At 42.0% G+C, this 23,609-nt stretch overlaps 1 protein-coding gene across 7 annotated transcripts in view; it reads left to right on the top strand.

Annotated features, from left to right (window-relative positions):
• Positions 1 to 9,757: 9,757 nt before the first annotated feature.
• amer3 (APC membrane recruitment protein 3) overlaps positions 9,758 to 23,609 on the top strand; it is a 123,455-nt gene continuing 109,603 nt past the window's right edge. For 3 of the 7 annotated variants that reach the window (XR_007248682.2, XM_048542516.2, XM_048542512.2), the window contains exon 1: positions 9,758 to 10,382. The gene's annotated coding sequence lies outside the window, so the exon portion shown is untranslated. Of the gene's footprint in view, positions 10,383 to 10,433; positions 10,543 to 10,801; positions 11,212 to 23,609 lie in introns of those variants that run through there. The other 4 variants (XM_048542515.2, XM_048542514.2, XM_048542518.2 and 1 more) reach the window with 3 other exon arrangements.

A 23,609-nucleotide genomic window follows, 5' to 3' on the forward strand; every position in this document is an offset into this window, starting at 1 on the left:
CATGTAGATAAAAGGTGAGTTGGTGACATGATACCAGCCCCTGTGTTATTTCAAAGGGTATTTCCAATGCTTCACAGGCAAACAGATTCTTATGTGATCTGGTCTCAGCTATAACATAGAAAGCACTGTGCCACATTTGTACATAGCAATGAGATAATGACCATTCTGTTAGTGAATGTAATGAATGTTAGCTGAAGGTTTAATATAATGTGATGTCTTGGGATTTTTTTTATCCACAGGAAAAACAAAATGAAGTCTTGGTTTTAAAGTCTCATCAAAAAGGACCCCTCAAAGCTCAGCGCATACAGAGAAGTTTAAATATTGTAGTTTTATGTCATGCAGGTTCCAGAAAATTTATCACTGCTTTGAGTTGTGTGTTTTATGTCTCCATCTGTTTTCTTCATTAAAGCTAAAGCCCAATTTCTTTGCCGTTATTGAAAGATTGAACCACAATTCCCAATGTTCAGGGCTATTGGTTCACAATGACTGAAGTCAAATACCATTCTCGTTATGTGGGATTCTAGGAGTTGTAATCAGTGTTCTGGGGATATAAACATATTGCCATCTGTTTCTATGAAAACTGAAAGGCAGGGTTTGAGTAATCAGGGCAGTGAGCTGATATAATATGTGTTCTCGTTGCTGTTAGGATTAGTGAATTGATTAACACAACCAAATTTTCACACTTAGTGTTCACACTTGTTAAGTAGTGGTCACTAGTACTGCAGGATGTACTATGTAGTACCATTAGATTAAACTTGTGCCTTTATATTTGCATTTTTCTGATTTGAGTTCATTACTCCTTTCCCAACAGCTTCAGAATTATTAAATACCTGCAGCAGATGCTCTTAGACTAAGTAGCATTGTGTGCATTTCTGATCCTCAAGACACAAGGCAGCCTGGAAATGATACAGGATTGAGTCAGGTTAAAACCTAGGGATGGTGTTGGGAACTTTTTTTTCTCTGACAAACCTTAAAATGGTGTTCTGTGTAAGTAAGTGGAGGTAGAAATACGTGCAGGATTGTTGCTTTGATGAGGGATCTCTATGTTAATTTTAGGATGCAATTGAAAGGCCTTCCTTATCTGTATATATCCAAGATTATCGTAGGAGATTTTTAGGCTTGGTTGGAAAGGTCACCTTTTGGTCTACCTTCACTTGATACCTTGTTCATAATATCTCTTTATCTCAATGACACATCATACTCTATTCATGATATCAAAGTCAAAAAAGGAGAGATTATATAAATACACAATGTTGTCACTACAATTTTCTGCATGGGGAGTGCTTGTTGATAAAGAAATGTGATGGTCAGTAGATCCCTTGAGCTCACTGATGCTGCACCCAAATATATGAACTGATTAAGCAACAGAATTATAATGAAAATATCGCCTCATTGCCTGGTATTTGTGAACAGTAGTGAGGAAAAGACACTTGTTGCTTTCCTCAAAGAAAGCTGTCAACTAGATGTAATAATCTTTATGGGATTGTTTTCCCCTTTCCCAATATTATTTTGATTCTAATATCAATGACACCAGACTTCTAGTGTCCAACAGTTATTCCCCATAGTAAACAGCAAACCTTTCTGAAAAAAATCTCCCAGACTGCAATCTAGAATGTTAAAAATAAAAAATTGGTTATTTTTCACTTTCATCACTTTATGGGCAACAAGATGGGGCGGCACGGTGGCTCAGTGGTTAGCACTGCAGCCTCACAGCACCAGGGACCTGGGTTTGATTCCACCTGCAGGCGACTGTCTGTGTGGAGTTTGCACATTCTCCGCTTGTCTGCGTGGGTTTCCTCCGGGTGCCCCGGTTTCCTCCCGCAGTCCAAAGATGTGCAGATTAAGTAAATTGGCCATGCTAAATTGCCCACAGTGTTCAGGGACAGGTAGATTAGGTGGGTTATAGGGGGATGGGTCTGGGTGGGATGCTGTGAGATTTGGTGTGGACTTGTTGAGCCAAAGGGCCTGTTTCCATACTGTAGGGATTCTATGCTTTTAAGATAAATATTGGGATTTACATCCAAGATTAAGGTATTTGTTGAAATATCATAAATGATCTTTTCAGAAGCAATTAGTATTTGATTACTGGCACTATAGGGATTAGAATCATAGAATCCCTACACTATGGAAACAGGCCATTCATCACACCAAGTCCATGCTGATCCCCTGAACATCATCCCAATCTGGCCCACCACTCCACCTCTGTAATGTTGCATTTCTCGTGGCTAACCACCCTAGCCTGCACATCCCAGGACACTATGGGCAATTTAGCATAGCTAATCCACCTAGCTTACACATCTTTGGGCTGCGGGATGAAACCACAACACCCCAAGGAAACACACACAGACATGGAGAGAACATGCAAACTCCACACAGACAGTCAACTGAGACTGGGATCGAGCCCGGATCCCTGGTGCTGTTGGGCTACAGTGCTAATCACTGAGCAACCATGCTGAAAGCGTCCCTCGTTTTGCCCATTGTTAATAACTACTGATCTTGTCAGTGATACCCATACACTATGACTGTATGAATCAAGAACTTGGGCTGGCTTCATTTCCTTCCCTCTGCAGGAAGGAGAGAACTGACGCTTTTCTGAATAGAGAGCTTCTTAAGTAACAGTGGGCTACAAACTACAGTTTTGGAGACACCTCCAAGGGAGGAACCAGATTAAAAAAAAGGTCAGTGCCCTGATCACCGCCACAGTTTCTGACAGTGCCGTCTGCCCTACACTAAGTTTGAAGGTGATTTCAACAGTTGGCAGACTTGGGTGATGGACTGTGGCTTGGGAACAAAATTGCTCCCTGAACTCCTCGGTCAGAAATGACATCCTCTGAGGGATTGTTTTTCCTCTTCTCCTCCTCTCTCTTTCAGCAGCTTGTCTTGCTGTCCTTAGAACTGGCTTGTGCACAAACTTTGAGGTCAGCAATGTATCTAAGAATCCCTATAGTGCAGACAGAGGCCACTCAGCCCAATGGGTCTGCCTTGGTCCTATCCCCATAACCCCACAATTGCCACAGTTAACATACCTAGCCTGCATATCCCTGGACATTATGGGCAATTGAGCATGGCCAATCCACCTAACCTGAAGAAGGGTCTAGGCCCGAAACGTCAGCTTCCCTGCTCCTCTGATGCTGCTCGGTCTGCTGTGTTCATCCAGCTCTACACCTTGTTATCCCACCTGACCTGCACATCTTTGGACTGCGGGAGGAAACCGGAACGCCTTGTGGAAACCCACACAGACACAGGGAAAACGTGCAAACTCCATACAGACAGTTACCCGAGGGTGGATCGAATCGAGATTCCTGGCGCTGCAAGATGGTCGAGCCAACCACTGAGCCACCATGCCACCCTTCAAGTGTTCTTCAGCACCTGCCACAGCAATCTCTGCAGTTTTTCAAAGCTATAAACAAGTACAGGAAGCATCAACACATATTGGAATTGGAGCACCAGCCAGACAAAATCAAACAACAATTAATTGGAGGTAGTTGACTGTTCACCCTGATAATGCTGATGGGGTCCTTCATACTGCTTCACATTATGTTCAATGTTGTGATGTTAGGTGGAAGCACCAGTTAGAATATGGACAAACAAGATGGTTTTACTGGTGCCACACCAAACGCACCAGTCCCTTACATTTAGATGGCAACTGGTGATGCGTGTCAGCACAAGGAGGTACATATACCATTTTAGCACCTGTCAGAGAGCATTAGCCTGCGTCTCTAGATTACTGGCTTAGTGACAATAGTACTAGGTCACCAGCTGTATTAGCAGACCACCCTGCAATGGCAGATGGTGAAATTTGAAATCACCTAAAACAAAATATCAGGAAGTAAAAAGCTATCCCAATGGTAATCGTATAACCACCATCAATTGCCATTTAAAAAAAACAATTGGCTCACTCTTGTCGCTCAGTGAAGAAAATCTACCACCTTACCTGGTCTGGGATGGGAAATAAATGCTCTCAATGTCCTCAACCCAGGAACAAATTAAAAACAATGAATTGACAAATCTTTTAGCTGAAGAATTGCCAATGATACAATCTTGCCACTGAAAATGTTACAGTGAAATAAAAGCTGGCTAAAGTATTGGTGAACAATAAAGCTGTTTTCCATGTCCAGCATTCACTTTAGTTTGTGGCTGAATTTGTACAAAATGAAAAACGTACTGGTAACTATATCAGTAGACGTTCGAACCAACTTGCCATTTCCACATCAAATGCATGTGAAGCTGACAAAACTGATTTGCCAATCACCAGAAAATTGACTCCATTTGCTTTTGACCTGCAGAGCTTAGCTGCCCTGCAAAGTGAAAACTGACAGCCAACCTCCAACATACAATGCTTTTGGAATTTAAGATCGCCACTGTCCTGAACCGTTGTACTTCCAAGTCATTGTTAACTGTTAACTCGGCATCAGCCAATGTACCGACTACAGGCTATCAAATTAGTGACTGATGATTTGGTAGTGGGGAGAGGTGTAGGATTTGGGGGTGTGATTGTTCATGCATTAATGCATCTTTCCAACAAAACAGCATAAGATCATAACAGTAAGATGTAGGAACAGAAGTAAACCATTCAGTCTATCTAGTCTACCTCAATGAAATCACAATTAATTCTCAACTCCACTTTCCTGTCTTTTCCCATAACCCTTCATTCCCCTACTGATTAAAAATCTATCACAGCCTGGAAACTACTTAATGATATAGACATAATACCCACTGTGGTAAAGAATTCTACAGATTGACAACCCTCTGAGAGAATAAAATCATCATCACCTCTGCCTTATGTGGAAAACCCCTTCCTTTAGATTCTCCCATAAGGTAAATAATCTCTCTGCATCTATGCTGTCAAATCTCCCAAATATCTTATATGTTTCAAGAAAACCTCTTTCATTCTTCTAAATTTCCATGAGTATGGATCCAACCTACTCAAGTTCTCATATGACACTTCCTCTACACTTAGTATCAGCCTAGTGAACATTTTCTTTTGACTGGCTCCAATGCTAGCACATATTTCCTTAGAAAAGGCATGAAACTATTCACAGTATACCAACTGTGATCTGACTTGTGCCTTGAATAGATCTAGCAAAACTTCCTTATTTTCAGAATCCATTCCCTTCAAAATAAAGGCCAATTTTCATTTGCTTTCCTCTTATCTGCTGAACTTGATGTTAGCTTTTATTGATGTATGCACAAAGAACACTAAATCCCTCTGTTCTGCAGCTTTTCCCAATTAAATAAAAAGTTAGATAAGTTCTTGTTTAGCTAGGATTTCTAGGGCTATGGGGAGGAGGCAGGAGAATGGGGTGAGAAACATATCACTCATGTAGAATGGTGGAACAGACTCAATGGGCTGAATAGCTTAATTCTACTCCAGTAGCTTATGGTCTTAAGGGGAGGCTTTGGGATAGTTCAAATATTAATGTAAAAACAGCATCAAATTCAGTGACGAGATAAGTCACCGAAGAAAAAGAATTGCTTCCAACAAAGTAAATTTTCTAAAATGTGGCGCACAAAGGGAAAAGGGAGCTGGTCAAAAATATTACGATTTGGTGACATGATATGTTATGATAGTTTTTTTGGAACCAACTTTGTAAGGGCCTCTGAATGCCATTAAATCAGAAGACATTAACCATTGATCATGACAAATGGATGGAATATTTTAAGGAAATGCCAGGCTGGATATCTTTGGTTACTTCTAATGGTATTACTACCATTCTCATACAAGGCTATAGGGTTGCACATACAATTAAGAAATAGGAATAAAAAAAGATGGACCACCAACATGGATCTAGATACTGAGAACAACAAAGGCACACTTGGCCAGGTCAACCCTGCAATGTCCTTCTCATTGACTTCACAGCCTTGAGTCAAATTTGGAAATGTAGTACCATGGACTAATGAAGCAGTCACTGGATTGCACCCTGTAGAGAATGTTGCAAATTACTCTGGAAATCTTGTGGCACAGTGGATAGCATCTCTAGCCTTTAACTCGGAGCCTGAGCTCCAGTCCAGTACTTGATGGCCAAGGAGGATGTGTTTACAATGTGACCAGCCAGGGTTGATTATCAATTAAGTAATCTACAGCCTGGAAAATGGAAAAGAGTCAAAATGACATGAAGAAATTATCAAGATATTGAACAAATATTTTGTGTTTGCACATTAGAAGACACAGTTGCAGGTCAGAAGTAGAGACTTTGTGAGGGGCTAGTGAAGGTGAGGGAATTAAGGTAATTAATATCAGCAAAGAAAAAATCCACTACTCCTGGGGCTGAATGGCCCATTTCCTCAGGATATCTTCACTGTTATACTGGCTATGACTTTGCAAAACTCCAACATTACCTACATTTTGAATGGCCCCAGTAGACGAGATGTTAGCAAGTATAGCACATATTTAAAAAGGAGGGAAGGAGAATACAGGCAACAATAAACCAGTTACCCTGACCACAGTCACAAACAAGGTGCTGGAACCTATTACTAAGCAGTGAATGTGGTGTGCAATATAAACTTCATACACAAGATAAGGGCCAAGTGAGTTGTGAATGCTACTTTAGTGTGTAACAAGGGATTTGTTAACAGGGGAACCAGAAAATGGGGATAACTTGTGTTTTTGTAAGTTGGCAGACCATTTTGAATGAAATATTGTGATATCTGTGCTGTGCTCAGATATTTAAACTCTATACTGATGATGTAGATGGTTACTGATTGGCCAAGGACAGAACTAATTTGATTAGAGCTAAGGAATAAGAAGGGTACAAATAATTTGCTTGGTGTAACCTACGGACAACCAACATATGGGAAGGCTATACCATACAGGAATAAAATGAAAAGGAAATTTGAGAGCGGTTTAAACATAATTACATAAGTCTAATGGGAACTTTAAATATTCATGCGTAGATTGGAATGGTGATAGTGTAAGGGGCAGTGCGGAGCAGATGTTCCTAGATTGTATTCAGGAGAATATCCTACAGTGACTGGTGTCCAGTCCAACAAGAAAGGAAGCACTGCTAGAGCTGGTTCATGGCAATGAGGTGGACAAAGTAGATCAAGTATTAGTGGGAGAACATTTAGAGGACAGTAATCATTATATTCTCACGTTTAAGGTGATGGTGAAAAACAACATTGGTCAATACCGAATCAGAATAATCAGACGGAGAAAACAGACTTTGATGGGACAAGAAAAGAGCTGGGCTGTGTAGAGTAGTACCAAAGTTGATGGGGAAAATAGTGGCTGTATAATAGACTACCTTTAAAGAGGAGAAGGTTCAGGCACGGTCAAGATATGTTCCCTCAAAAGGGAAAGGTAGGACAGACAAATCTACAGCTCTCTGTATGACAAAAGAAATAGAAATTAAGTCGAAGGAGAAATAGTTTGCTAGTAACAGGTATCAAGTAAAAAAATATATTTGAGAATCAAGATGAACAGAGATGATTCAGTGGAGATGTGTAATACAAATACAACAAAAGGGGGAAGATTGGCAACTAACGTAAAGGGAAATTTCAAAGTCTTCTACAAGCACATCAAGAGTAAAAATAATGGTAAGAGGAGACAATAAGCATGGCTGAGGTGTTAAATTAATATTTTGTATTTGTATTTACTTATGAGGCAATGTTGTCAAGGCTGTGGTGATAGAGGAGGAAACTGTAACTAGTTGTGTTTCAGATAGTTAAGAATGAGGTATTAGATAAGCTTTTGGCAGCAAAGTTGATGATGCACTAGAACCAAATGCATCCAAGGAAGTGAGAATGGAAATTGTAGAGTCACTGGCAATAATCCTTCAAATTTCATTGGAATTATGAGTGAAATTGGAATGTTAGAGCATTACAAGTGTTTTAGAGAAAATATAGTAAAGGTTGTCTCAGCAATTATTGTTTAACTTTGGTGGCGGGGAAACTCCTAAAAATTATTATTAGGGTTAGGAGTGATGTCCATATGGAAAAAAGTGAGTTAATTTGGAAGACAACAAAATGTGAGGCTGGATGAACACAGCAGGCCAAGCAGCATCTCAGGACCACAAAAGCTGACGTTTCGGGCCTAGACCTCTGACGAAGGGTCTAGGCCCGAAACGTCAGCTTTTGTGCTCCTGAGACGCTGCTTGGCCTGCTGTGCTCATCCAGCCTCACATTTTATTATCTTGGAATTTTCCAGCATCTGCAGTTCCCATTATCTCATCAGCAGATTTCACTATGGGTTGGCTTTGTGACATTTGCACATATATATGATCTAGATTTTGAGGTGTGCAGAGGATAATTTCAAACTTTGTGGATGGGAGAAGATACTTGGAATTATATATATATTTAAAATAAACCTATTTAGAGATGTTATTAGACACGTCTGCAACAGATGTGACATGAACCCCGGCTCCTGGCTAAGAGGTAGGGACACTATCATCACACCACAAAAAATGCAATTTATAAGGCATACAGTGTATCTTTCAAAATGCCATTGATAAGTTGGTGACGTGAACAGGTAGGTTTCAGATAGACAGACAGTGTAAAATACAGGATAGTATTCTAAATGTTGTTTAGAAGCAGAGAGACCAGGATGTAAATACGTAAGTCATTAAAAGTGAGAGCGAGAGAGAGAGAGAGAGAGAGTGCATTTAGTATTTATTAATAGGGGCATAGAATACAAGAATAGGGAAATTCTGATGAACTTACAAAGGATACTGGTTAGCTCTCAGCTGGAGTATTGCACACAGAGTGCAGAAGAGGTTTACAAGAATGTTTTTAGAATGAGGACACTAATTTAATGTGAAAGGCTGGAGATGTCGGAACAGTTTTCCTTACAGAGCAGAAGGCTGAAAGGAGCTTTGGCAGATGGTTTCAAAATCATTAGGGGTCTAGACAGCATGGATTGGGAGAAACTGCTCTTGCTTATGAGTGGATCAAGAACCAGAGGGCACAGTTTTAGTGTTTTATAAAAGAAGCAAACTCAAGGGACGTAAAACCTTTATCTCACAATGAGTAGTTAGGGTCTGGAGTGTACTGCCTGGAAGTGTGATGAAGGCAGTTTCAATGTAAACATTCAAAAGGACATTAGATGATGATCTAAAAAAGTGTGCAGGGTTGAAGGGAAAAGGTAGGAGACTGGCACTGATCTAATCTACAGAGACAGCCAGTGCAGCCTCAATGGGTCAAATGACCTCCTTGTGTGCCGTGATAATTTCATGATCTGTAACATTGTAAAAATAGTTAATGTTGATGTTCAGAGAGATTTCAGTTTATTTGCAGAAGGAATGTATAAAAGTTAGTATTCGGATCCAGCAAGGAGCCAAGAGGAGCAAATGGCATGCTACCTTTTACTGAAAGGGATTGGAGTAAAAGAATAATAAGTCTTCCTTCAATTATACAGAGCTTGTCTGAGCCCATGCCTGAAACACTCTGCGCATACTTCCATATTCAGGAAGAATAGCAGAGAAGATAGTGTAGTGAAAGTTCATTAATTTGAGATGAGTAGGTTATTCTATAATGAGCGCCACAGTAAATTGGACCTATATTTTCTGTAGTTTAGATGAATAAGAGGTGATTTCAGTGAAACATTTAAGATTATGAAAGGTGTAGATTTGAGAGATTGTTCTCACTGGCTGATGAAGATAGAACAAGAGGGCACACTATAAGGGGATGATTACAAAGGACTGAGATGAAATGTTTTCCATAAAAGGCTTGTGAATCTTTGGAATTGTCTCCCTCAGAGAGTGTTGGATGCTCCAATATATGTCAAGCTGAGATGGTATTGGATGACAGAGCTGACTCAACAGCCTGCAAGCTCAGCTCCTGTTATAATGGTCTTAAATTAAGAGCTTCAACAGAATGTATTGGTTTAAGTGAAAAAAAGTGAGCCTTTCTGCACATCCATTGCATGGAGAGCTTGGCTGACCATTACTTGCTTATTCCGACAGAAGCCTAAACACCAGTCGTCAGTCATACCGACAGCCTTATTAGCAGGGCAACGCCTAACATCTTGGTATGGTATCTCTTTATTATGACAACTGATCCACTGGCACAATGAAGCGAGCAAGGGAACTCTGTAAAACGCATCGCATGCAAATAGTGCCTTGGCCCTCAGATCTTCCCGATTTTAATTTCTTGTCTTCGATTTGTGGGGAGAGGGCGACAGGAACTTGCAGTGAGCTAGCACTGACAGATTGGGCCGAACCGCCGTCCTTCTGTTGAGAGAGACTGAGTGGTGGAGTCCAATATACGGGCTGTGAGAGAGCAGAGGAGAAGACTGGATTCAGCGTTGCAGTAAGAAGTACTGGAATACTGTATCTGACAAGGGGCTTGATTAGAGAGCGAGCAGCTACATTGAGGGCTCCCAGCGGACCTGTCTCCTTAAGTAACTGGGTTCGACCGTCAGACAAGAATCCGGTCAACAAATCAAGGTATTGTTCATTGTGATTTTCTTTTGTTAGGCAAACCGCAGAGGCTCTATCCTTCGGATGCCTAGTCTCTAAATGGAAAACATATTCGAAATGCCGGTGAATTACTCAGCAACACGATTCTTTCAAATTCGTTGTTCCAATCGGCGTTTCCATCGATTCTGTGAGTCACGGTTGTTTAACACGGGGGGACCCTGCCGCTCTCTTTAAGCACTGCATAAGTAACAATGGCATTTTTAAAAATCGATATGGGGCGAGTTACCTCTAACTGCGGCGTACATCGAGTTGCATTTTAACAAATCGCAAATGGGCGGGCGCAGGTAGCTGTTTAACAGTTGTATGTGAATCCCCCCGGTTGGGCGTGTGACACTTGTAGTTTCTGGCGCTAACAGGTCGTACAGGTGACTGCAGCCTGGCGGCTGCTTCCTGTTCTGGGGTTCATTCGGGTTTGACTTCCACCGCCGATGCATTTGGCGCTCGCCCGTTCTGCGGATTCCCTCCCTCCGCCGCCTGAAAGCTTCCCTCTAGTCCCAGTCACGCTTCCCTTATGCACAGAGCCGGCTGGATGGAGTCAGGATACACGACGGCCACGAACTGGTTGAATGACAGGCTGGTATCAAGGGGCTGAATGGCCTACAGTGTTACAGGTAATGATAGCTCCCTGCGCCGAGAGAGGGACGACGACTGGCTAGGCGAGGGTGATTTTGACAGGAAAGAGGATCTTGCTGAAAGGTGATTCTTAGACGATGGATGTATTGTGTTATAAACCGAGCTATGCGTATAGTCGGTCTTGCTCTGGGCACCAGGAGTGATGAAACACCAGCTGTCTCAGGTAGGCATGTGCAGAATCACTGGTCTGCTGTCTAGTCCCCATGTAAAACGCCTTCTCCATTAAGACTTGGGTGAATAAAGCCCCTGAAATCACTAGGACACAGAGCGCGGAATGGATATGAGAAAACTGGTGCAGATCCTACGATAAAATAGGATCCAGGGCTTCTTTTATCTTGACTGATGCAGGTTTTAGGGGCTTGCCTTCCACCATTGTTTTGTGTTTGAAATGACTGTTTTTGCTCAGTCAGTAACTGGTATGCAGCATCGTCAGCAGTTGCGGTGTCCGCTGCTTCTGGATAAGGAGCTGACCTTGGTGCTGAAATGGCCAGCGCAGCCACCAGGTCACGGCGCTTGACATCGACAGAGGATTCCTTCTTCCTGCCCATAACCCCCAACTCTCAGCGATTTAAGGCGCTTCTGCAAAGGGCATTTCAAAGGCGAAAATCTTTCGACCCTCTGTTTACCTTAAAACATTCCGGCGCAGTCGAAGAAACGTCCATGAGGTTAAAGTGTGTGCTTTGCTTTCCGGACCCCTCACGCGTATGCGTTTTTTTTGGATGACTTTAGAAATAATTCAATGGCTAGTTGTAAAATAGCTCGACTGGTGAACTGGTTCAGTGCCACATGCAATGCTAAAAAGATAAACAATAGAATATGCAAAGCAAACACATTTAGATCAGAGTGTAAACAAATCACATCCTGCACCAGGTTCATTCCCATTTGTTGCAATAACGTGCTCGCAACTGCAAAGTATAATATCAAGCTAAACTGACCATGTGTGACATGCCCCTGAAACTGAGTAGATTCACTCAGTCCCACCAGCTATTGTTTAAAAGCACAATGCAAGTTGCAATTTTGCTGTACTTCCCTCGAGAACACGGCTGCTTTGCTTCACAAAATATGCCCACATTGGTGCGGGCGGATCCTTGGCTTAGTTTTGGTTGTGACAATTTAAATCAACTGATCAAGAGAAAAAAAAAGACACAATGGAATTTGAGTGTTTAATTTGAGCTCCCGTTGAAGCCAGACTGGCGAGCTATCTCAGAAATGTACTCTCATCTCAGAACAATGAACGTGGTTGTCTTTTTGCACCCAAGGAGGCGACTTCCGTCCACAGGAGACAGAGAAAAAAAATCACCTTGTTCCTCGCGACCTACTGAGATAATAATACATTCCCAACACGTTTCATACGATTCAAGCACAGATCAGGTTTTTCCATTTTTTTTTCGCCTTTTTGAGGGGTCGTTTGCATCACAATCCCTCGTGGTGGCAGCAGGGCAGGTAACAGTTTAACAATTTTATGCTTCTATTAGCGTGTTTCAAAAACTACTCCTGATAAAATCGAGATGGAAATTAACTGCTACACATATTTGGAATGTAGGGATAATCCTGAATTAACAGCGGTATAGTACCCTATTAATTTCCTAATGCCTATAAACTGGAAATGGAGTCCCATTTACAATGCATCACTGAGTGTGGAATTTTTGTTTTATTTCATATATGTTCAGTACATGTAGTTTATCTTCTTGTTATGCTGTTGTCACAGAATAAATTGAAGATTCTTAATTTAACAGATTGGAACTACAGTGTTGATTGTGTTTTCATTCTGGTGAGATTTATCTCAATACTAGTATGTTGTTGACATTCACCTTGGTACTTGGTTGTTGTAGCTAGACTTATACCATTTCCTAGGGTTTTCTGTAAAGCTTGCTAGATATTGCAAAAGCAATTGTTTTACTTGTGCAATAGAGCAACCTTGGTCAACAAACCAGACAACTTTAGACAAAAGGTTTATGCAAATACAAGCAATACCAGAAGTTCTATGTATTGGTACAGTCATAGAGCCAAAAAGTCATAGAGATGTATAGCATGGAAATAGACCCTTTGATCCAGCTTGTCCATGCCGACCAGATATTCTAAACTTATCAGTCAAATTTGCCAGCATTAGGTCCATATCCCTCTAAAGCCTTCGTATTCATATACCCATCCAGATGCCTTTTAAATGTTGTAATTATACTCATCCCCACCACTTCTCCTGGCACTACCGTCTACATGATTTTATTCCCATTTAAATCCTTTCCCTCTCACCTTAAACCTACTGTTTTTGACTTCACTATCCTGGGGAAAAGATCTTGGCTATTCATGATTTTATAAACTTCTATAAGATCACCCCACAGCTTATGATGCCCTAGTCTATTCACCCTCCCTCTATATCTCAAACCCTCTAACCCTGGCAACATGCTTGTAAATCTTCTCTGAATCCTTTCAAGTTTCACAACATCCTTCCTGTAGCAGGGAGACTAGAATTGAGTGCAGTATTCCAAATGTGGAATAACTAATGTACTATACAGCCACAGCATGATTCCCAACTCCGATACTCAATGCACTGACCATTAAAGGCAAGAATACCAAATGCCTTCTTCATTATCCTGTCTACCCGTGACTCCACTTTCAAGGAACAACGAACCTGCATTCCAAGGTCTCTTTGTTCAACAACACTCCCCAGGATCTTACCATTCAGTATAAGTGCTATCTTGATTTTCCTTTCCAAAATGCAGCACCTCACGTTTATCCAAATTAAACTCCATCTGACACTCTTCAGTCTTTTGGTCCATCTGATCAAGGCCCATTGTACTCTAAAGTAACCTTCTTCACTGTCTGCTATATCATCAGTTTTGGTGTCATCTTCAAACTTACTAACCATACCTCCTCTGTTCACATCCAAATCATTTACATAAATGACAAAAGAGCAGTGGACTCAGCGCCGATTCCTGTGGTACACTGCTGGTCACAGGCCTCCAGTCTGAAAAGTAATCTCCACCTGATTCCTACCTTCAAAACAATTCTGTATTCAAATGGTGGTAAAGATAAAAAAGAAATACAACCATATGTACTTTGAAAATAGTGAACTGCAAAAAGAGATTATTGGAAAATGAGATAGTAGGAATTGCCGATACTGGAGAATCTGAGATGACATGTTGTAGACCTCGTTGAGGATATTTATGAGGAGAAAAGTTCCTCTGATGCTGCTTGGCCTGCTGTGTTCATCCATCTCTTCACCTTGTAATCTTATATTAGAAAATGACTTATGAGAAAATCAAAGGCAACATAAAAGATTTTGCAAGTATGTTAAGGGGAGATGGTAGCACCATGATAATGTCCATGGACTGACAACCTACAGGTCCATGGTTTCAAAGACTTCAAGGAAAGAAATCTGCCTTACTTAGCCAGCCTGATCCAGGTGTGACAACCATAGTGATGACTCTTTATTGTTGTCTGAAATGGCCTAGCAAATTCAAAAACAAAAACAGAAATTGCTGAAAAAACTCAGTAGGTCTGGCAGCATCTGTGGAGGGAAATCAGAGTTAACATTCTGGATCCAGTGGCCCTTCCTCAGTGCCTCATGACCCTACAAACTATTCATTTCAGGAGTTAAGAATGAGCAACAAATACTGGCATAGCCTTTGATTCTCATGTCCCATGAAAAAAGGAGAAAGCAAAAGCAGAAAGAAACAGATAAATTTGTCTCGGATGATGCACAGCACAGAATAATGCCAGGGCTGATAATGTTAAGTTATGTGGCTTGGTTGCATAGATTATGTTCATATTCACTCAAATGTTAAAGTGTAAGGAGTGATGTAATTATTAAGATAATTTTTAAAAAATGTTTAAGTAGACAAAGGGAAACTATTTCCTCTTTTGGGACATGCAAAACAAGGGACATTAACCTAAAATTTATACATAGATAATCCAAGATGATTTCTGGAAGCAGGTATTCTTAAAAAGGGTAATGGAAAGCCAAAACAAAAAGTTGATAACGTTAGGTCAATTTAAAATGTCAAAACTGAGACTAGCATATTATTATTAGATGAGAATATTTATAAATGTGCAATTACATTTGATAACTGTCCTTAAGGTTTGAGTCAGTTATGATCTAGTTGATTGGCAGAAACAGGCTTGAGGGGCTGAATGACCTGATCTTATTCCTATGTTAATTCCTATATCCCTGCACAATTCAGGAAGGGAGACAATGAAAAGGCAGAAAATGTTATGATTTGTTGTGATCTAGTCACATGAGCAGCAGCCATGGATAATGTATTATATGGTAGAATGGCAGATTACATGTAAATTTGATGTATTTTATTTCCAGTTCAGTGACATATCATTGATTTTGATATTGATAACATGATAATTTGAGCTATTGTTTCCTTAGTTTCATGTTAATACATTGCAGGGATCAAGTGTTAAATGATGTGATGCGAATAGGTTCCTTCATTACTATCATTTTGGTTGAAGGACAGAATATTCGAATTATATATATCTTTCATGACCTTAAAAGAAACTCTTTTATCATGCCAGATGTTCGCACTTTTTCCACTTAAGATTATTCTATAATTACCATATTAAATGATGCACCTGTCCTATAATTTTAATGTTAGCTTGGAGTGCCAGCCTGAAAGTAATGGTGCAAGTACTGAATCAGCATTAGTGTAAGTCCGAGGAAAAATTGCTGCCAGCTTACCTGATCAATGTATTTCACTTAAAAAAATTATCATTGTATAAATTGTCTGCACAACTTTGTAGCAGGCATGCAACTTTTCTACTCGTTTGTAAGTATATCATTTTGTCTATTTTTCATGTTATTATATTTCTTTGGATTATTGCTATTTCAATTTAATATCTGCCAAATTCATCCCTACGTATCCATCCTACACTTCACATTCAGAACATCATGCAGTCCATTTTGGCAATCAGCACCTTTCCTAAACATCTTTGCTTAATTCCATATTTAAGTATGAATAGGAAACAGTAAAGGAAAGATAAATATTCACATAAATCGTACCAAATTGGCTAAAGAGAAAGTGCTACCTACCAATTGAGACAAAGACTCCTACCAATTTGTATGTTCTAGTCAAAAAATGCATTAACAGCTAAATATATTATCAAACAAATCACGATTTAACTGTTTCAAAGGAGTCACAGCAATAATATGGAAAGTAATTTGAGATTTTGGAAGCAAAATTAATTTTTCAGAGCATTTTTCTGAATTTAGATTAAAATTCCTTTGTGTTTTTATTTGTTTGTATATTTCTTTTTGTTTTATTTTGTTTGTTTCTGGTTGACATTTTGTGTTTGGCTCCTGTGAATTTTTGCAATAATTTGTTGATCTTGTTTCTGAAACAGGCTGATAACTTTGCAGAATATTAATGCTCAAACCCAGTGCGAGAATCTAAGTTTGACTGAGAACACTCAAAAGTCATTGAGCCTTAGAACTATTCTATATGTACATTTACTGTTGTTTTTCCAGGGTATTTTCAAACACTGATATGAGGTATCACATTACATAGCCTCTACTAACATTGTTATCCTCAGGTATACTCAGTAGTAAGTGAGTGATGCAAGAAACTGTTTCATTTCTGCAAAACACAGAGTTTTTGGATTAAACAGTTTTGAAATTTAATAAGAATTCATCTTAATTATTTGATACCCAAATGCTTCTGTTGCCAGTTAAAAAACATCTGATTTGAAATTATTTGAGGGAAAGAGCTGTAGCTTGAGAATGAATTTATGAAATGTATGGAATACTTTTGGGTTATTATGCTGTTCATGCGCCCATATAAAATGCATAGTGATCCATCTTGGCCTCCTCCAGTGGTCCCCAGCATTGCAGCCAATTCAATTCGCTCCACGTGATATCAAGAAACAGTCAGAGACACTGGATACTGCAAAGACTGTGGGCCCTGATAATATTCCAGTAATAGTACCGAAGACCGGTGCTCCAGAACTCTCCTTTCCACATGCCAAGCTCTTCCAGTACAGTTACAACACTGGCATCTACCTGGCAATGTGGCAAGTTACTCAAGTAAGTCCTGTATTTAGAGAACAGGACAAATCCAACCGAGCTAATTGCTGCCAAATCAGTCTGCCAATATCCATAACGTGATGAAAGGTGTCATCAACAGCGCTACCTGCTCAGCTATACCTTTGGTGATGCCCAGTTTGGGTTCTGCCAGGGCCACTCAGCTCCTGACCTCATTACAGCCTTGGGTCAAGCAAAGACAAAAAAGCTGAATTCCAGAGGTGAGGTGAGGGTGACAACCCTTGACATCAAGGATGCATTTAGCAGAGTGTGGCATCAAGGACCCCTAGCAAAACTGGAATCAATGGGTATCAGGGAGCAAACTCTCTGGTGGTTAAAGTAATACCTGACACATTGGAAGATGGTTGTGGTTGTTGGAAGTCAGTCATCTCAGCACCAGGCATCTCTGCAGGAGTCCCTCAGAGTTAAGGTCCCAGGTCCAGCCATCTTCAGCTGCTTCATCATTCATCAATGACCTTCCATCCATCATAAGGTCAGAAGTGGGGATGTTTGCCATTGATTACACAATGTTCAGCACCATTTGTGACTCCTCAGATACTGAAACAGTCCATGTCCAAATGCAACAAGATCTGGACAACCAGGCAGACAAATGGCAAGTAGTGTTTGTGTCACACAAATGCCAAGCTGTGACCATCACCAGTAAAAGACAGTCTAACCACTGGCCCTTGACGTTCAATGGCGTTACTATCACTGAATCTCCAACCATCAACATCCCGGGGATTATCATTGACCAGAAATTCAATTGGACTCACCATATAAATGCTGTGGCCACAACAGTAGGTCAGAGACTAGGAATTTTGCAGTGAGTGACACACCTCCTGATTCCCCAAAACATGTTCACCATCCACACGGCACAAGTCAGGAATGTGATGGAATGCCCCCCACTTGCCTGGATGAGTGCAGTCCCAACAAAACTCAAGAAGCTTGACACCATCCAGGACAAAGCAGGTCACTTGTTTGACACTACATCCACAACATCGACTCCCTCCACCACCAACACTTAGTAGCAGTAGTGCGTACTATCTTGAAGATGAGCTGCAGATATTCACCAAAGATCCTCAGACAGCAAACACGCAAGCACTTCCATCTCAAAGGACAATGGCAGCAGATACATGGGAACACCATCACATTCAAGTTCCACTGCAAGCCATTCACCATCCTGACTTGGAAATATATTGCTATTCCTTCACTGTCACTGGAATTCCCTCCTTAATGGCATTGTGGGTCAATCCACAGGAGGAGGACAGCAGTAGCTCAAGAAGGCAGCTCACCACCACCTTATCAAGGGCCTCAGGGACGGGTAATAATTGCTGGCCAGCCAATGACACCCACACCCTACAAATGAATAAAAAAATTCAAAATAAAGTGGAAAAGAGTCACCTTGACTTGCAGTGACTGAACAGAGGAAAATACTTAGCAGCCACAATTTTATCAAATAGATTAAGAGAAATTTGAATTACACAAAACATTCACAAAGATTTAAATGAAAACCAAAAGAACTGCGGATGCTGTAAATCAGGAACAAAAACAAAGGGAGAGAAGATCAGTTGGATAGACAAAAGAGTTGATAATGGTCTGTGTCGGAGGGTGAATAGTTGTTCATGGGGACTGTTAGTGACAAAAAAAAAGCTCAGCGGGTCTGGCAGCATCTGTGAAGGAAAAAACAGAGTTAACATTTTGGGCCCAGTGACCTGAGAATTCTGAGGAACCGAAATGTTAACTCTGTTTTTCCCTTCACAAATGCTCCCAGACCTGCTGAACTTTTCCAGAAACTTTGTTTTTATTCACAAAGATTTGTTTGTATGTCTAAATGTTTCTCGGTGAGGAAAAAGGATTGTTTACAGATAAAATCAACAGATAAGGTCAGAAATTTCAAATATAATACGCAAATAAAACTAAAGATCCTGTCTGAATTTGCCCACATTTTGACTGTGCCAGTTTAAAGGAGTTTCATGGGGGGCTTTTCCCCATGGGCCACAATGACTTTTCTTGCACATTTGTCTGCTGCTCAGCACATTCAATTTGCATCTAATTTCCGTGTTATACTTTGTGTTGAATTGTCTGGTTGTAGAGGTGGAATTGCTCATAAATGCTAGGACCTTCTGATATTGACATTATTGGCACCATATTGAAACCAGAGCTCTGAAGCAGTTCAAATAGTGCCAGATAGCAAATGGCCTTCAAAATCTGTTGCTCAATGATAATTGTGGAGGACATGGTCAAGAAAGCATATTGCATTAGTTAATGGACAGGGATGTGGATACCTTGTGGCAATGGCGAAGAGTAACATCTTATTTCCTGTGGACTATCAAAGGATGTCACAGCACCAGACACTGCTATCCTGGACTGAGATTGCCACCTAGGTCAGTGCAGGGTCCCCATGGAGAAAAAATGTCCCCCTCCCCCACCTCCATAATGTAGAGAAAATGCAAGGCTAAGAGCCAGCATTTTTGCTCTATTATCTCCCGTTGAATGTAACTGTTCCATTATACACACCTTTAGCAAAACTGATGATCTACCACACTCGCTATTGCATGCAGCATCTTCAATCAATAGCTCTCATCCTCCTAAACTACAAAGCCTTCTTGCCCTCTGCACTTCCTATTCACTCACAGGTGAGACATGTCCTACTTCTGAACCACCAGCTTTCCAAACACTTTCAACTCACTCAATTCCTCCTTCTGCTAGGGTGCTGGTGACTTGTGAAACTCCTCCATCCTCCAGTAATCCATGCCTGTCCACTTTATATCAGATACTGCCATCATTTTGGGAACAAAAGCAGAAGTAGTTGGAAAAGCTCAGCAGATCTAGCAGCATCTGTGAAGAAACAATCGGAGTTAACATTTCGGGCCCAGTGACCCTTCCTCAGAACTGATGGTAGCTAGGAAAATGTCGGTTTACATGAAGAAAATAGGGAGAAGGATGGGGTAGGGAGTCAACGATAAGATAGAGCCCAAAGGGAGAGAAGATCAGTTGGATAGACAAAAGAGTTGATAATGGTCTGTGTCGGAGGGTGAATAGTTGTTCATGGGGACTGTTAGTGACTAACAACAGGTCGTGTGTAATGGCAGGCTGTGTAATAATAAGGCCTGGTGTGAGAGGTAGGGGGTGAGGACATGAGAGAGTTTAGGCCCTAAAATTTTTGAACTCGATATTGAATCTGGAGGGCTGCAGGATCCCCAAGTGGAAAATGAGATGTTGTTCTTCCAGCTTGCATGGAGCTTTGCTGGAACACTGCAGCTAGCCAGAGACAGAGATGTTGACCATTGAACAGGGTGGTGTGTTAAAGTGGCAGGCAACAGGTAGCTCAGGTTCTTTTTTGTGAGTAGAAGGGAGATGTCCTACAAAGCCGCCGCCCAGCCTACGCTTCGTTTCCTCAATGTAGAGGAGACCACATTGTGAGCAGCGAATGAAGTAGACTAGATTCTGGGAAGTGCAGGTGAAGTGTTGCTTCACCTGGAAGGTATAACTGGGCCTTTGGATACTGGGGAGGGAGGAGGTAAATGGGCAGGTGTTACACTTTTGCTGGTTGCAGGAGAAGGTGCTGTGGGGCTGTGGGGTTGTTTGGGGGTGGTAGGTGGTGTTGGGTGTGAAAGAAGAGTGGATCAGGGTGTGCCAGAGGGAACGGTCCCTGTCAAAGACTGACAAGGGAGGGGAGGGGAATATATGTCTGGTGGTGGCGTCTCACTGGAGGTGGCGGAAATAAAGGCTGATGACCTTATGGATGTGGATGCTGGTGGGATGGTAGATGAGGATAAGGGGAACCCTAACGCTGTGGTGGGAGGGAAGAGAAGGGTGAGGGCAGAAGTGTGGGAGTTGAGTTGGACCTGGTTGAGGGCCCTGGAACTTGCTCTTGTTCAGAGTTAATATCCCCTCTGTGTATCCCAGTGAAATGGCTCCAATCCCCGTATCTGAGTTTCCCACATTCCCCACACAGAATAAACTGCATCTACTGATGACTTTGACATTTACAGTCTAACGCCCTCGGACTGTCTGTGTCCAAATCTCTTGACTGAGATCAGATGGTACCCTTGACTGAATGTAGCAGGACCTCTTGACTGAATGTAGCAGGACCTCCTGACTGAGCATAGTTCTGTTCACTTGACAAAGCCTACTCCCTTTCAACTTTCAGAAATGGTAAACTTATTGAAACACTTGCACTATGTTTACAGTAATTTAAGCTGCTAGCACATGCTGTGAGGGTAATAAAGATATAGCACAACAGTGCTGTAAGTCAACAATGTCCATCCCATTGAGAGTTCAGTGTTGCCAACTTTAACAAGTTGCCTGTCTTTCTGTTTGTGCGAGGAAACCAGCCAAGGCTGGGATTATGTGCTTGTCCAAATAAGCACAAAATGTGTGAGCACTAAGAAAGCAAGCAAAGAACCATGAGCTGCAAGAAAATGAAGTGTGAAGCTGGATGAACACAGCAGGCTAGGCAGTATCTCAGGAGCACAAAAGCTGACGTTTCGGGCCTAGACCCTTCATCAGAGAGGAGGATGGGGAGAGGGAATTGGAATAAAAAGGGAGAGGGGAGGAGACAGACCGAAGATGGAGAGAAAAGAAGATAGGTGGAGGGGAGAGTGTAGGTGGGGAGGTAGGGAGGGGATAGGTCAGTCTAGGGAAGACAGACAGGTCAAGGAGGCGGGATGAGGTAGTAGGTAGGAAATGGAGGTGCGGCTTGAGGTGAGAGGAAGGGATGGGTGAGAGGAAGAACAGGTTAGGGAAGCAGAGACAGGCTGGGCTGGTTTTGGGATGCAGTGGGGGGAGGGGAAGAACTGGGCTGGTTTTGGGATGCAGTGGGGGAATGGGAGACTTTGAAGCTTGTGAAGTCCACATTGATACCATTGGGCTGCAGGGTTCCCAAGCGGAATATGAGTTGCTGTTCTTGCAACCTTCGGGTGGCATCATTGTGGCACTGCAGGAGGCCCATGATGGACATGTCGTCTGAGGAATGGGAGGGGGAGTTAAGATATGGTCATTGCAGACAGATTGACTTGGCAGCAGCGTTGCAAAGGAAGATATCCATAGGTCCAAACTGAAGTTGTGAAGTACTGAAGTGTTTTCTGGGTTAGCCTGAGATTTCTCACAATAATTTTGTGAGGCTAGTGTTTTGCCAATGGTGTAACCAAAGGTTGGGGCATGCAATGAGGTATTAGTGAATGAAGGTGAACATGGAGGGCTGGAGATTCAACCAGCATGCTTTATCCACCAGCTAACAGCTATGCCTTTCAAATCAGCAACTGGTCTGGGAAAATTTTGAACTGCATAGAAATTATATGATGTTAGATAACAATGAGTTGCAGATGCATGGAAATAAAGTGCTTGCAACGGTAATCACCATCTAGCCATTGAAAACCTGAGGGGAATGTCATATTTTTGTTCTGAATGACGAGAATCTCAAATTTTTTGCTTTCTTACTGTGTCTTCCCAAGTTTTGCACCATTGCTCATGCTGTTCAAGGGCTGGGGAAAATTTTCTCCCATCTTTATTCGAATGCACGCAGTGTTCAAAACAAAGCAGATGTGTCGAGGGCGCAAATGTATGATCTGTTAGCCATTGTAAATACATGGCTGAAAAATGACATGGGTTGGCACTCAAATATTGAAGGGTATGGGACATTTAGGAAGGTCTGAAAACTAAGAAAATGAGAAAGAGTAGCTCCACTGGCTAATCCTGACATTAGCACCATAGAGAGTTATCATTTAATTTCAGGCAATCAAGGTGTGGAGTGTGGAGCTGGATGAACACAACAGGTCAAGCAGCATCCTAGGAGCACAAAAGCTGATGTTTCGGGCCTAGACCCTGCATCAGAAAAGGGGGATGGGCGAGAGGGTTCTGAAATAAATAGGGAGAGAGGGGGAAGCGGACCGAAGATGGATAGTGGAGAAGATGGGTGGAGAGGAGACAGACAAGTTATAGGAGCGGGGATGGAGCCTGCAGAGGTGAGTGTAGGTGGGGAGGTAGGGAGGGGATAGGTCAGTCTGGGGAGGACGGACAGGTCAAGGGGGCAGGATGAGGATAGAAGATAGGAAATGGATGTGCGGCTTGAGCTGGGAGGAGGGGATGGGTGAGAGGAAGAACAGGTTAGGGAGGTGGGGACGAGCTGGGCTGGTTTTGGGATGCACTGGGGAGACGGGAGATTTTGAAACTTGTGAAGTCCACATTGATACCATTGGGCTGCAGGGTTCCCAAGCGGAATATGAGTTGCTGTTCCTGCAACCTTCAGGTAGCATTGTTGTGGCACTGCAGGAGGCCCATGATGGACATGTTGCCTGAGGAATGGGAGGGGAGTTGAAATGGTTTGTGACTGGGAGGTGCAGTTGTTTATTGCAAACCGAGCGTAGGTGTTCTGCAAAGCGGTCCCCGAGCCTTCGGTCGTCCCCGCCTCCCTAACCTGTTCTTCCTCTCACTCATTCCCTCCTCCCACCTCAAGCCGCACCTCCATTTCCTATCTTCTAATCTCATCCCACCCCCTTGACCTGTCCGTCCTCCCCGGGCTGACCTATCCCCTCCTT

The sequence above is a fragment of the Stegostoma tigrinum genome, chromosome 14 (assembly GCF_030684315.1).
Source record: "Stegostoma tigrinum isolate sSteTig4 chromosome 14, sSteTig4.hap1, whole genome shotgun sequence".
In the NCBI taxonomy this organism is placed as follows: Eukaryota; Metazoa; Chordata; class Chondrichthyes; order Orectolobiformes; family Stegostomatidae; genus Stegostoma; species Stegostoma tigrinum.